Source organism: Chlamydotis macqueenii, chromosome 1 (assembly GCF_036417535.1).
Source record: "Chlamydotis macqueenii isolate bChlMac1 chromosome 1, bChlMac1.mat, whole genome shotgun sequence".
In the NCBI taxonomy this organism is placed as follows: domain Eukaryota; kingdom Metazoa; phylum Chordata; class Aves; order Otidiformes; family Otididae; genus Chlamydotis; species Chlamydotis macqueenii.
In genome coordinates, this window is record NC_141556.1 from 73893772 (window position 1) to 73909962 (window position 16191).

Here is a 16191-nt window from a genome sequence, read left to right on the forward strand (position 1 = left end):
TGTAAGTTTTTTTTATTCTTTAAATCTTTGAAACTTTTCAAGTAGAACTTACTGACTTTAAAATAAACATTATCAACAGCCCCTCTCACACACCTTTAAGGAAAAGAATGTAACGTAACAGTCTATAAATTTATTTTTGTTTTTTTAAAGCATTTCTGATTTTGGTGAGGAAAACCTTTTAACTTCACTTTGTTTCCAGGTCTCATTGAAAGAGAACACAGGGGAAGTGAAGTATAAGTGATTCTGGCTCCAGGAGATGCTTTGTTTCTCTTCTGATAGAACATGAAACTTCATGTAGGTGGTGGGTAGAGCCATCGTAACCTCCTTTCTTCTGACTGAATGAGGGAGGTCAATATATTATCGTATCAAGGAAGAAGAAATTACATAGGCGATTCCCCCACAGACAATAAAGACAATTCTGACAGCATGATCAAAACAACTGTATAACTTTTCTTTTATTTTCTTACAGGCACACCAGTATTTAAATGACAGCTGAAAGAGGATGATGGACTAAACACATTATTCTCTGTTCCATCTACTTTTTTATAATAGAAATATATCTTGAAGACTATATTCAAGTTGATCAAATAATAAGTCAATTTGTCAATAAAACAGATTAGGCAACCTGTCTGCTGAGATGATATCTGTCAAACAACATATTTTGTTAATACAGTCTGGAAGTAAATGCCTTCACGAAAGACAATATAAAAAAAAAAACCACAATGGCACTTTCAAATTTATTGAAACAGAGAGCTGACTTATTTCAGTAATAGATGTTTAGACTTTTTTACTTTAAGTTCTAGTTGCTAGTTAGCAAACTGCAATCTGGAAAAGACTGGAAACATGTGCTAACGGCCTGGTGGGCACTGTCTGCTGCTGAAATGTGGATCTATTTCCAAGCTGCTTGGCAGTGCCTACGCTGTGGGCACAAGTCATCATTAGTGGGGGTAGTGGAGGGGTATCTCCATTTCTCTGCACGCTGTTTTTTTTCTTCAACCCTCCCACGTTTGTTACCCCTGTTACCCACTCCTGGCAAGACATCTACAGCGTGGACAGATCTGCCTTGTCACATCATGAGCCCTGTCACCACGCTCACCCGATCAAGGCATGATGCTTTGACACGTTGTGCACGCTGATGCAAATCATCCCTTGGAGATGTTGGGCTGCAGCCTCATCTCAGCTGCATGGAGGGGATCTCTCAATTTACCCCGCATGGCAAAAAAAGCACGAACATGCACTAATGCACAGCGATCAAGCATGAGCGATGTGGAACCAAAGGGCATAAAGCTGAAGACCTATTGCTGAAAATATGGATTCATAACTCAGAGCTTGAGTAGTCCAATATAAGGTACAATCAGTGGCTGTAAAAGGCAAGAAATTTTCCATACTGAACACTGGAAACTTAGATTAACCAGTCTTGGATGTTAGTAGGTTTGCCAGGTGAAGTTTCAGCCAGCTGTTTTGGTTTGTGTGGTTTTCTCCCACTCCCTCTCTGTGCTTTTCCTCAGGAAAGTGGCTGGTTCAGAAACTCCGATTCTTCTTTCTCTGTTGGGGAAAACATGTGATATGCACTAATAGGCTGGAAATTCAAGAAGAATCATTTTGGTTTTGATTTATGGAGGTTTTTTTTTTAAGCAGAAGTTGGGAAAGCATTTTGTTGTTGAAGTGTCTAATGCAAAATATACAGGCTGAGAAAAAATGAAGCTCCTCAAAAGGGTGACCAGGTGCTCTAACAGGAGGATCAACCATGGTGGCTGAAACCAAGCAAACAAAGAAAAGAGCTTAAATGCTGACAGAGATTTAAGGACTTTCCCACCCAACCTTGGCTCTGTAGGCTCGGGCTGCTGTTAAGAATCAATGAGCTAATTTGCTATTTCTCTCAATAATGCATCAACACCTTGTGGAACAGAAGAGCTTTCATTCAGAAAAATCTTTCCAAAAACTACAAATATGGAAACTGTATTCTGAATGCTATAGATGATTGTTAAAAAAAATAATAAATCTCTGTGGCAAAGTTGATGAATAGATTTAAAGGCTGCACTGAAAAGAGATGAGTATTAGGAAAAAAAAAAAACAAACCACAACCCTCCAAAAAGCCCTGTAAAAAAAATTACATCAAAACATTAATTTTTGTGGTCAAATTTCGACAATAGTAAAAAATATTCCCATAAAGTCCACTGTGGAGTTAATTCAACTTCTTGTAGTGGAAATTCCCATTTACAGAACTGGATGGCACACTCAGGAGGAACCTGAGCTTCCACATGAATTTCTCCAACCCTCTGAGTTTGTTTGACCACATGGTGATGTCAGGAATGCTTAATTATCCACCCAGTCTTACAGACCTTGAAGCACGAGATAGCCAGCAATCCACTCTCATTCAGAAGAGTTTGGCATGTCTCCACATTGTAACTAACCAGTGTTACCCCTAGCAATTGCTCTTTAAAGCAAAAACATGTGCAAAATGTCTTCATTCAGCCTAGTAGTATCATATGTCAATCAGATTCAGGATGCAGAACTGGCCAGCAATATCCTGAAAAAAAAAAAATCGTCTTTCTTGTTTGAATCACTTTGAATTAACTTGACTCTGTCATGTTACTGGCAAGAATATTCTCTCTTGAGCATCTGATTTCTAATTTTTTTCTTTTTCTCTTTCTTTTTTTTTTTTTTTCTGGTCTTTGGATTTGTCTACAAGTTCCAAGGATCTGGTTTAAGCTTTACAAGACCAACTTAGCCTGGGGCTTTGGCAAGTAATTTAACATTGTCTACAGCATGCTGAAGTTTATTAACACCTTTCAAAACCTCTGCAAGTTTGTAAATCAAGCAGTGGTTCATTCTGCAGAAATAATAAGGGTCTGGTTTTGTTAATGTATACAAACACAAATGACATATATTTATGATACGTGTGTACGTATGACATCCATATACTTAAATTTACATGATATTAAGTATTTGCTGTGTGCCATAATGATGCCATTGAGACTGAGAAGGACAGTATCTAGCAAACTCTAAAAGTCTATCAGATCCTGAGACTTTTTTTTTTAAAGAAGAAGGCTGGGTTTTTGTTTTGTTTTGTTTTGTTTTTTTGACCTCAGTATCCAGTTCCTATGCTTCTCTGCTCTGAAAGGGAATAAAGCTGCTGACACCTGATGCCGGCATACGGCAAATCCCAAATATCTACAGCACAGCACCAGTGTTGTTTTCCTCTGATTCTCTGAAGAATTGGCCCCACTAAGGTACCCCCTGCTCCCAGCAGAGCAGGCAGAATCATCTATAACCCAGCGAGGAAACTGAATGCTACTGTAGTTTACAATAAATTAAAAAATGGTTCTTTCATTAGCATGCTTCATCCTCCATGATACTTTCATAACTCTCAACATAAAATGGTTGTGGGGATGGCTCGCAAGCCCTGGACCAAGGTACAAGCGGGATGTTGCACGAGGTGGCTTAGATGTCATTGCACTAACTTATGTCAGGAGCCATCTCCTGTGCAACCACTGCATAAACAGGAGAAAAGGAACAACCGTAGCACAAGCAGAGAAGTACTGCACAGTCATAGAACAACCCGTTGTAAAATAAAATACCACTGTGCTGTATGCACGTTAGGTGTGTACAATGTCCCTAACCCTGCTACTGTGAGGATAGTCCTACACTGACAGAAGCAAAGCTTCAAATTGGACCGTCTGTGCAAGTTTATGTAGGCCTCCTCAGGCATATGTATTACACTCTAGTCTCCAATTACATAATTATTTGCCTTTTTCCCTCCGGAGGCCTTGGCTTCGTGTAGAGCACATGATATACTGACTTCAATGTAAACCCAAAGTCAGCGTTTCCCTTGAAGCCCACTGCTCCCGTCATGTCTCCTGGCCCGCGACACGGCCCACCAGGCGAGCCCTGCCGCGAAGGCAGATGGACCAACTCCATGTGGCACATGTGGCCGCGGGATTCGCATTCTTCTCAACTGCCTGCTGTCTTCGTCAGATCTCTGGAAGGTCAGAGGGTAGGACAAGCATTGTTTTGTTGATGAACAGCGAAGGCATAGTGAATTTAAGGTCAAATAGCTTCACTGATTTTAAGCAGGCAAGTTGCTAAGCCCCGAACCTGCCTGTTGGTTAGAGCAGGGTTTCTTTGCCCTTCAGTTGCTACCCTGAGCACCAAGCCTTTCCACCAGGCAGATTAAGCCACGGAAAATGAGAACTATACAACCAGTGGCAAATTGTGACTCTTCTGTCAAGAATATCCCAGGTAGGAAGAGAATTCACACATCTATTTCTTCATTCATTCACCCATTGAAGGGCTTTGCTTCTTACATCCCACTGTGACTATGCTCTGCGATACAGGAGGCAGGGGCCTCGCCAAAAGGCAGCTCCTTCACTGTGTGGCTCCCACTCATCCGGAGCACTGAAACGAGATGCCAATCCTGCCCGCGCTCAACAGAGGTTGTGGATGAAATGTTACATTAAACCTTTATCGATAAAACTTGGCGTTTCCTAACTGCAGAAGTCTTAGCCTTGAAAGCTTCATAGTGCTTCTTAACATCACTACGTATCCATCATCTCCTACACACCCACAAACATCTAGACACACTCCTCATGCTGCCTGAACATTTTCTAAACTGTGTTTCCTGCTAGTGTTCTTCTTTTCTCTCAAAATATCTCCCTTATACCTGGAGTTGCTGAAAGTGGCAGGAAGATGGTCTCCCACAGAAAAATATCCCAGCCCAGCACAGTGCCATCTGATGTCAGTGTCGGCATAAATCCTTCCTTTGACCTCAACTGGCAATAGATCAACCCTCCGGGGTTTTTTTTTTTTGTGGCATTTCTGGAGGTGGGGAGAGATTATTTATTTTTAAAAGGCAGGCGTTACTGAATTTGCTGTACCTGGATGCTGCACAACTCTTTGTAATCGTTACCAACAGGTGATGTCACTGAAACTTATTTTTATGTCATTATCCTCACCCAAGGTAAATATGGAATGCTGTCATGCCATTACGTGATGTAAATATGTCATCATAATTTGTCTTTACACATCATAAATATTTTATTATATGACATTATTACACCTCCAGATATCTTTTTCCATATGAATAGTAATTACTCAAAGTATTTACTGTAATTATGTCACTTGATGAAATTACAGTAATTACATCGAAAAATGATAGCCCATGACTAATGAATTAAAATAGCATGGAAATTCGCATAAAAATGACATTAAAAATGTTAAGGATCTGAGGCAAACTCACAAAAGCAAGGAAATTCATAATTAAGAATTTAATCGCTAATAACATTGCAGGGTGCCACAGTTTTAGATTATATCACAGAAAAAGGGAAAAAAAAAAAAGTAAAGAGGTATTACCTGAACAGGAGTCAAGTTCAAAAGTGAACTGCTGCAAAGCATAACATGGCATTTTCTGTACGTGTGCACAGCATTATAGGCAAGTGCTGTATAGCAGCATTCAGCTGCGCTTCATCAGGAACAAAAGGCAACGGACCAAAGTCGGAGCTGTCAGGGAGCTGGTAAGGAGCTGTCACGTGGGTGGAAGTTTCTATCTAAGAGCCATCAGGGAACGTAATTTTGTGACAGCTGAGGATAAAATCGCGAAAGGACCGCAGCACCAAACTTAGGAGCAAGATGGCTGGCAGATCCCAGGAATGTGTGTGGGTCTCACGGCAGACGTGAGGGTTTGATACCTAACGTGTGCTCACAGATTTTGTAACGCCACTTATCTCACATCTGCGAGTAAACAAATATTGTCATAAACCTAGCTACCTTCAAACAGTTGCTTTCTCCTTCTTGCTGCCACTTGCATCCCAGGGAGGCAGAAGGCCCTCTATTGCTGGGAAAATTTACAAACAAACCCTTTGTATTTGGACCTTCATGACAACAAGGTGATTTATTATTACGTTCATTTTAAATCCCATACTCATTTTCTGCATGAAAAGAAATCATTCTGTGGCCACTGTAAAAAAAAACTGAACACTGGTGGTGCTTGAGAAGCAAAGAGGAACCACTGATATAGTATTTGCACATTTTCTGCCCACCTTAGGAGCACATCATGAGCCCATACCTGTGAGAAACTAAAGTTTGTTCATCTTCTCCTTCCACAGCTGGCTCTCTCGTTGATCCCACTGAAGCATGGTACATCCATGGACTGCACTCCTTCTTGAAGTTGCCCCCAGGTTACTTTCACACTGAAGTACCCAAATTATACGGTATACCAGAACAGAAACCCTACTGAGCTGAAACAGCTCCCCACCAAGCATAAGGAGAGAGCTGGGGTTTTAGCTGAATTAGTCAGAGACACAGACGGACAGACTAGGGAGGGGGGAGGAGGGTGGAGAGGGAGAGAGAAAAGGGAAAGAAAGAAGGAAAGAAGAAAAAGAAATTCTGTTTCCAGTTAGAATATCCAGTAATAATTTAATATATGGTGCCATTTTAGAAAATGTGCTATTCATATTTATGAAAGGCTTAATAGATGCAGCTGCATCCTTTAACAAATTATTATAAGGCATGGTATGAAATGCATTAGTAAGAAATGCTTAACAGATGATGCTGTGACAAGCTGTTACAACGCGTGTTATAAGACGTCAATATTATTAAATCTATGGGCTTGGTTAGCACATGAATATAAATAATTTTTATGCATGCTACAAATTGCCATGCTTTATTAATAATGAAGTGTTTATAAATGGAACCTTACTGTAAAGCATTATTAAATGCAGCTACTCAGAAAACCTTAGAGTAATACTGTAGTAGCATTCTCATGCTGAGAAGCAGACGAGAAAGACTGCTTTATTTTACTGTCTGAGTCGACACGGGTTCAAACACACTGGCCTTTGATTCCCAAAAACCCATGTGGTAGGGGCCGCCAGTAGGCACCGGTTGAAAGCTGCTGTTGTCACATTCTTTGTTACTCTGAAATCACTTACATGGGATTTACACCAATGTAAGTACTAGTGTCAGTGGACCAACTCCTGGTTAACCCTGCTGTAAGTGATACACGCTGCAGGCCACGTTGTTTTCCATCCCAGGTGAAAGCCAGCTGAAAGGTAACTGTGCGTTGCAAGGCATTCTTATGAAAGAAAGAAAGAAAAAAAAGGAAGAAAAAAAAGCATGTAGATTTGAAATGTACAATTCCCTGTAACTCAGATTCTACCCTTCCAACAGATATCTTACAAAAGGTTACTTCTGCATTAAAAAAAAATTATTTTCTACAGAGGTTTTCAATGCAAAAAAATAATGTTGGTCGAGAAGTTACCATGACTCAGTGACATGCAGGGGTGGCTTGGTTGTCTGACCTGAGCGTTGTGTGGGAAAGCATCATTTGCTTTTATTCTTTTAACCATTTCACACCTTCATGATTGATGCTGTCTAAGTTTCCAGTACTATGTTGAATTGGACCAGTATACTTAAGAGAGCTACCACAGAACGTATGTCTTGACCTGCAGAGATTGAAGCTAATTAATGAAAAGGCATAGTAAGTCTATGACAACATAGACAAGAAATCCTTATCATGTGATGGTAAACAAGATCTTTAAAAATCTCAGTTACATGTTATATAAAAAAAACCTTAGTGTTTTAGTTAAAGTTTAAATCGGGCACTCTGTTCTCAACCATCTGCCTATTCTACCTTACAATGCTAACTTTTTTAAAAAATAATTTTTCGCAACTCCCAGGTTATTTGGATGATCACTTCCTCCAAACTATAGCTCACTATTTTTACTAAGGATTTCTAAAAAGAGCAGAGCTGATGTTATTAAACTGGAGCACTGGCATAGGAGGATCTACCTTTCCTGCACCCAGTCAGCAGAGACTCTTCCCCGGATCCAGCCTGGGACCTTCTGTTAGCGGCCAGGACGCACAGGTTTCAACTCAAGGTTGTTCAGCTCTTTGCAGGGGAAAACTTGCACGCATTGGAGACCACCACTGCAGGGAACTACAGGAGCAGGTGAAAAAATGTTGATCTTTCAAATGAGAGAGTTGGGGCTGTTCAGCCTGGAGAAGGCTTTGGGGAGACCTTTATAGGGGCCTTCAGTACACAAAGACTCACTTTTCCAGGGGGACCTGAAATGTAGCAAGAGGGACGTCAACGGCCACATGTGGAGGGGTGTGTAGGTGTCCACAGATGGTAGTTTCAGTGGAGGCAAAAACACTCAACTGACTTGGTATCACATACCATCTAGGTTAAAAAAGGAGGTGACCCTGCGTCGCTCAAGCCCTGCCCCAGTGGCTGGGCAATCCCTCTTCAGTTCCAGCTCTGCCCCGTTTAATGCCAGCAGCCAGAGCAACACTATTCACAAGCAATGTAGACCACCTCATTTATCTTCTCCATTATCACCCAGGAATTGAAAAACAAAACAAAAATATTACCTAACTGCATGCGGCTCACAAATGTTGCAGATGGGTTCATTCCAAGTTCTGGGCAAATGTTCAAATAGATTTTTTTTCTTTTTAAACAGATATATACTTATACTGACCAAAGCCTTAGTCTTGACTGTTTCATTTCTTTTTTTTTTTCCCTCCAGTGTTTCATGGCACACACAGACTTATGTCAAACAAGCATGAAGGACTCGTATTATATTTATCTATTAGCCTTGATGTGATTGCAATCTTCTGTATCTTCATGGATTAGTTTCTGGTCTAGTTTACAGTTCCTCCTGTTATAATTCATCTCATATCGCTTCTTTTCTTTGTTTTCCCATTCTTCATCATTAATTTCTGAGCCAACTTTTTACTTACTCCATGACTCCTGCACCCAAAACATTATTATTAACCTTGGATGTGGAACTTGGTCAAAAATCCTCTCTGAAGTGTAAACAGCTCTGGCATTTCATTACAAAATTCGCCATTGTGTTCCAAAACTCTCCTTACTATAAACTTCAAGGTCACTTGTGTCTTCCCCCTGTAACCATTTCGGCTCCAGGTGGAGCCTCTGCTGTCGCATGGAAGCCAGGAAAGGGAGATGTTGAAACCGCAGGAGTCAGAGCTTCAGAAATCGCTCCCGGCTTTACAGTTTGGCAACAGGGCTTCGTTCGAGGAAATCTAGAGTGCGATTTCCACATCATGCTGCTGAATAGGAACAAAAAAAGGGCAAGCGCCACTTTTGGGTCAGATAGCCCTCCCTCGTTCTTTAAGGCTTTCCAAGAGCCATGCAGGGGTCCCGCATGAGTGTGAGGGATGGGCAGAGACAGAAAGAGGGCACAAGTCCCACTAAATGCCTGGGTTAGAGCGGACCTCATCCAAAGGCGAGGTCCAAGGCCGAGGGCAGAACGCTGCATGGCGGGGTAGAGCCCCCCTGCCAGCTTTGCATGCTCCTTGCTTGTGACGCGGTGGGAAGCCAGCTCCTACCTGCTCTCTCTTTCCCCGTGCATCAGGTTAAATCGCAGCAAAAGCAAAAAAAAAAAAAAGAAAGTCTTTGGTACTTTTTGAAGCACCCCTTGAGCTTTCAGTTGATTGATAGCCTTATTACTTAGCACGTCTTTATATCTGCAGTAACTGTAGCAATCAGCGAAACAGCAGACAACTGTATTAACTGCGACTGGGGAAAAGTGAAAATAACACCTGGCATTTAGCACAGTTCGTCAAAGGATCTCAAAATGCTCAGCAAACTTTAATAAAGACACATGACGCCCAGTGAGTCTGGCAATATTGTGACAGCTGTATTAAACTCAGCCAAACTGATAAATCAAGGCACGCTGGAGCGGCACCAGCGCAGCAGCAAAACTGTTGTGTCAGGGTAGCGCATTGCCAGGGTGTCACCTCCACATCCCCCTGCCGCGGCCTCTCTCCACCCAGTGCTGCCCTCCAAAATGTCTGGGTGCTGGGCTGGGTCCGGCGTTCAGCTGGTTGCGGTCCTGCCTGCATCCCGCAGGCATTTACCCTGAAGCGTTGGGATACCCATGCGCCTCGATCTTGCTGGCTCCCCACCCTTCCTTTCTGTGGTGTGGCAGATTGACCCATCAGGAAAATACAACCATCGGTGGTCCTGTTTTGCCTTTATTTACATGCTCGGTTCATTCTGCATCTCTATTTTATAAGTTTCTCTATTTAGATGATGTGTGAATTCCATGTGCACTTTTTTTTTTTTCCTCAGAGTCATGCAGCGAGTGTTTGTTTGTGCATCTGTATTGTGCTCTACTTTTCCTCATGTTCACAGATTTTTATTAAAATATTTCCATAAAACAGGTTGTTACCAAAAATAAATGAACACATACAAATTAATACATAAAACCAGATGAGTTATATAGAATATTTACAAACAATGGGATGGAATTCAAAACTTCTTGTAAACACAGCATATAAATAAGCATATACATACCCCATGTTTACTACCATTTATTTTAAGAGTTACTTAGTAGATCTGAGGTAGGCTAAGGCTGACAGACAAGCTTTTTCTTCCTGTTGCAGATTGTGGGTGCATCAAAAAGATCTCATTTAACAGCCAAATGAAAAATATCTTATTTTACATCCAGCTTGTGTTTCCTCAACCTGCAGAAATCAACACATGCAGTGTAAAAATTGGGTTCAAGAGCAGTACTGACATGACCGAGCCTCTGCCTTCACGTGTGGTAAACGAAGCACAGAGCTTTTAAGTAAGTGACCTGGCCGAGGGTAGGCAGCAGGTAAGCGGCAGCACCAAGGGTCCAGTTTGCTGTCTGTTGGGCTTTCCGCTCATCTGTTTCCTGCCTAAAACGTTTGGAAGAGAGAAATATCATTGAGAATAAGAAATATCCACAGCAACAGCAGGCTGACCATTCAGATCGAGAGTGGGTATGCCATCAAGCTATGCAAAGGGAGGAAAATCCAAAAAGTTAATGACTGTCCCAACCTTCAGTCCAAAATAAATTGAAAAAAAATAATAATAAGGGCTCTAGAGTGCAAATCTGCTTTTGTTAAATCAAATCCAGCAAAGCTGGTTGGACTAACTGGTCAATTCAAGTTCACAGACTATTTATGTGAGCCAGTGCACAGCCCTGCAGCTTGGTGCTGGTGTGCAGCTGCGGTGCTGAGGGCTGGAGGCAGCGAGGGGCTGCAGGCCGGCCCGAGGTGCGTGAACTCATGCAAAGCAGAGCTAGCACCACTCAGTGACTGCCCCAGCATAGACCTGAGGCTGGCAGGAGCTGATAGAGACACCATGTCCCAGAGCCGAGGGCTGGAGCCTCACAGCTAGCAATGGCTGCTCTGGTGCCCCTCAGGACCTCACAGCATTAGGACTGGGTGATGAGGTTGGGTGGTCCTGTGCACCAACTTTTCACCAAAGGGCAACAAAGTGGGATGGGACCCACATTTGTTCGAAGGAGCTGTTTCACGATGGGCAGGGTCCAAGTTCTGTGCTCAGCTGCTCCTTCGGCATTGCTGGGCTTCTCAGATGTAAGGTGCAGCTAACACGACCTTCTACACAAACTGATATGAGCAAGTGTTTGCACTTTGTATCCTCAAGCTGCAGAGGTAAAATTGTGTAGATCTTAATGATCATCTCCTATCTCTGCAGCGCAAGATCACTTTCTGCACCCCTTGACAAACAGGAGGTTTATTAGAAGCTAGGAAAGGCAGGGCTGACTTTTTCTCCATTTCCGAGAGGAGACTGTTTTGTCAATGTTTTGCCAGAGTCTAGGAGTGTGAAATTGGCTGTTCATGTGCAGCCTGTACAAGTACTGTAGTTTGAAAGAGAAGGTAATTAATTTTAGTTGTTGACTTAAACTGCTGTTGAGAGGTACTTCATTTCCTGATTCTTCTTCCTATAAATAGATTAAGGGTTACATGAAAGTCAAGTTGTGCTCGTTTGTCCTCCCTCTAGATAGATTTCCCATGAATGCTTATCTATCAGCTCCCCCCCCCTTTACACAATTTGTTTCTCAAATTAATTTAGCTCGCTCGCTGTCATTGGTCCATAGCCAAAAAAATTGTCTCTTTTTTCTTTTTCATTAAAAAAAAAGAAACTAAATAAAACACTTTGGAATTCATATTTTCTGGAAGGGAGATTGAGCAATGTGTGTCTTGAACTTATGATGGAGAGAGTTAAAGAAAACGTGTCTTTCAGAGGGATAAACATTTGTGTTAGCAGTTTGGAAGGACTATCAGCACTGGGGAGTGGCGGCTCTGCACATAACACTGCAGTGGCTCCACGCATGCATTTCTCATCGATACGCATGGAAGCTGTGTGTGCCCAGCAGCTGCAGGATAAATCTCCCTGCTTATGAATCAGCTATTATTTGGTAAATTTTCTCATTATTATTTATTCATCTATTGGCTGCATTTTTCCTTGCTTTCTGGTATGACCCATGAAGACCACCATGATATCTACAAAAGTAAATGACAATTTTTTTTCCTACCTAAGGTTGTTTGCAAGGAGGAACATTACTGATGCTGAGGATATTTAAAGTGTCCAGCTTGAACATACACACACACACACACATTCACACTAGAGAAACAAAGTTGATTGATGCGCACTGAGGTGCCTGGAGAAGTTGAGGCTCCATTCTGTTGTTTAATGCAAATTAATCAGAGTGCTTGCCCATGGGCTACCTCATCTCTCCACTCAACAACAGCTCCAGTCCCAGGACCCAGGCCATAAAACACACACGGTAGATAGCTAGTGTGAGGGTTTGAAGGACAGTCATAATTTCTGATGCAGATAAGGACATCTGGATAAGTATGAATCACTGTTCTGAGGGCAGTGTTTGTATTTCTCTTACAGTGCCTATTTAAAGAAAAAGAATTCCTTGATCTAAAGATTCTGTGATTGTCTTACTGCCACTCACCTGATCTCTGATCTGGAGCTGCAAAATTAATTTACTCTTCACCATATAATATAGTGCTGAACAGAATTAGAGAAGGTCTGTATTTTATCACTGGAGACGTCAAATCCTTTTCTGCTAACACTGCACCATAGAGTTCTTGCCAAAAGGGGAGGAGAAACTAAAGTAATTTAAAAATAATAGTGGATATTTGGAGATGTTTAAAGACATTTACTTTTCTAATAATGGTATCCTGAGGTTTACAAATTTGTGCTCATTCAAGGTGCCTAAAGTGTTTTGATAGCCCAAGATATGGATGCATGGCTTTCAATTTATGAAAGGACTGTGGCATACAGTCTATCGGGCTATCACACAGATGGGCTTCCTGGTCATGGTTTTTTAGTTCAAATATTTGTGATATTAGAGTAGGACGGTTTCATACAGCTGTCCATCACCTTGGCCAGAACAATTGTTCCCACTGCATCGCTGGCTGTTCAGAGGACCCAAGTGTGTGAGGCCACCCTGTTACACCTCTCCAGCAATCCAGGCACCTTGGAGAAGCATCGGACTCAGTGCTGCTACCATGCAGTGTGGTAAGCCTGACACCGCCCAGACTCATTAAAATTAATGTGCCTGTGCAGATAACTTGGTGGTACATGAGCAGCAAGCCTGACATCCCTCAGAAGTATTGTGCTTATTATACATAGGCAAGTCCATCCATCCAGGAAACTCAACAAAAATATGTTTGTCTCCTTTAATGTAGGCCTGTCCTCCGCAGACATCTGGAGTCAGGAAGCTTGTACATCCATCTTTCAAGCATGATGGTATTCTGGGACAGTAGAAAGAGTTAATAAAAAAGTAGTGGAGTGTGTCTGTGGGCTGAAATAAAGTACAATTGTTGGTTACATACTCTTGAAGACAATATGTAGAAGGTGTAAAGGGTGGCATGGCTTTGTGCTATTTCTTTTCCTGAAATATTTACATAGAATAATAGGAGAACACAAAGCAGCTGATAAGTTAGTCAACGAAATATGCACCCAGATATATATTAGTCATCTTGCATTACAGATGTAAGATTAAACATTTGGTGGGAAGCTGCCCAGTAAAACTATCTATGAACTAAATTGGTGTCATTACAGCAAAGTACTACCATTAGAACAACAGGGTAAAACCAATGTCCATTTTAAGTACTGAGATATGTCAAACATGTCAGGCAGCCACTACACAGCTAAAGATCCAGGTCAAAGCACGGATCCAAGTGCATGCTGAGTGTCACAACTGCTCTATGCAGAAAGACAGTGGAAAGGCTGTTTTTTTTTTTTCAATAAAGACTCTTCAAGATACTAAAAAAACAAAACTACCATTTAGCTGTCATGTTGCATCATTTTATATCTCACTCGATGCTCCTGTAATTGTAGCTAGTGATTCCATGCCTAAATTGCATAGTGGGACACATAAAATTATTAAGGTAATAGGTCAGGTTACATCATAGCCACTGCAGGTTTTCAGGAGCTCTCAAGTTCTGTTCGGCAGAATTATGTATTTAAATTGGACTCAGGCTGAACTTCAGAAAAGCCTGCTTAACTATCGCTCGCTCAAAATCTACAATGCAGAAAAACAGTGCCACTGTCAAAATTCAACAGGGGTTATAAAATAGATTCAGGTCACCTCCATACTCTTTGGGGTCGTGGTATGCAAAGTTTGTCTCTATCCAGTGCTACTGTGAGCTGGACACTGATCTATTCTGAGGTAACAATCATTATTTTGCTGCATCTGATTTCAGGAAATGTTCGGTTTTTTTTTTCAATTTTTACTTCAGGAAGATGAGAAAACACAAGAGGTTTTTTTCCTTCTTTCTTTCTAAATTACCCTTGCAGTGATAAACTGAGATTCCCTGTAGAGGTGACATTTTTGAATCCACCTCTGGCCCTCACAAGCATCTTTGCTCTGCACACAAGCATGCAGTGGCACTCAACTTTCACCTCTTCCTCCTAGTCCCTTGCTGCCTCTCCAGGACTCAGCTTTAAAACGGTGATGTTGCAAGGTTACTGCCTTCCTATTAAGAGTAGTCTGAACTCATTTCTTGCCCTAGGTTCAATCTGTCCTGGCTGAGCTTCAATGCAAAGATAATGGTTGCAGTCCTCAAGTTTTATCTGATGGATTGAAGACCTTGCTAATGACTGTTTCAGATTATTTTACACCTGGCCTAGCTCTTTGTTCCTCCAATTTGCTTCTTTCTGACTGCAGCACTGGAAGCGCAGCTGCAGCTTGAAGTCGAATTTCTGACAGATGTATCCGCTGAGAAATTTTCAAACTGAACCTTATTGTCCTGCTCTTCATCAAAGGAAGACTAAATCCTCTTACTGGATGTTAAGGAGTCATTACAAACTCTCAGTAGCTCTCTGTTATTGCCCCAAATCTGAGGACAAGCCACGTAGAACCACGGGACATTGCTATGCTCAAAGCACTGCAGCTCACAGAAGTAGATCTGACCCCAATTTAAACTAGTTCTTTTGGGGAATAATAACATAGGCCTTACAAAAGCACCAAGTCCAGAATGGAGAAGATGTCTATGTACTTATCCAGCTCGAGAGTTTTGCAGCCTGTGCTGAGCGCTTGGCTTCTAGCACTTATGCTGCTAGCATACCCAAGCTGGCTAGATTAAATGATACTTGGCCATAGACCTATATTGTGTGTATATATATATGTATTTTTACATACTTGTGTATACGTATACACACAATATATACACATAGGATGTTGTACATCTATATATACATCTATATACACATTATACACACATATATATCTTTATGTGTGTGTTCATATAACTGAAAAGGACAAAAATCAACTTTGCTCCCACCTTTTTTCTGTTGTGTCAGGTGCATGTCAGGCTGAGGGGTAGATTTTTCTCCCAAGAACTACATGAAAGTGTATCTGGGGTCTCCCAAACAGGTAGCAAATGCTTCTCTCACATGACATGCTGAATCCAAGTTAACGTAATGCAGTAACAAGCAAAGCAAATAAATCTCTTCAATACATCTTTCATATTTTTGTGTCTCCAAATATTTTTATGGCTTTGGTAAGTCTACTGTATTAGCAAAGTCAAGAATTGTTCTTCCTCTGGGTTACCCAGCAAGTGCTGTAGTGCTGTATAGCATCAATTAATATAGCATTCATATAGCATAATGCAATACCCATCAGCACAATATAAAGTAATACTATGTGATTTTATTCACTTGTATTAGTAAACACAGATTGCACTAAAAGCTGTTTCAGTTTTATTTTTTAAATGTTTATATATGAAAGAATAGCCCAAACTACAGAAGTCAATGATTTTCTGACACTACAAAAATTAGCTGCCTGCAGATCAGCTTAATTTAAAGGCTTTCTGTCTTCTTTGAAAAGGTTAATAAAACTGTGGCTAAAGAAGACCCTGTGAACCTACTTATTAGGA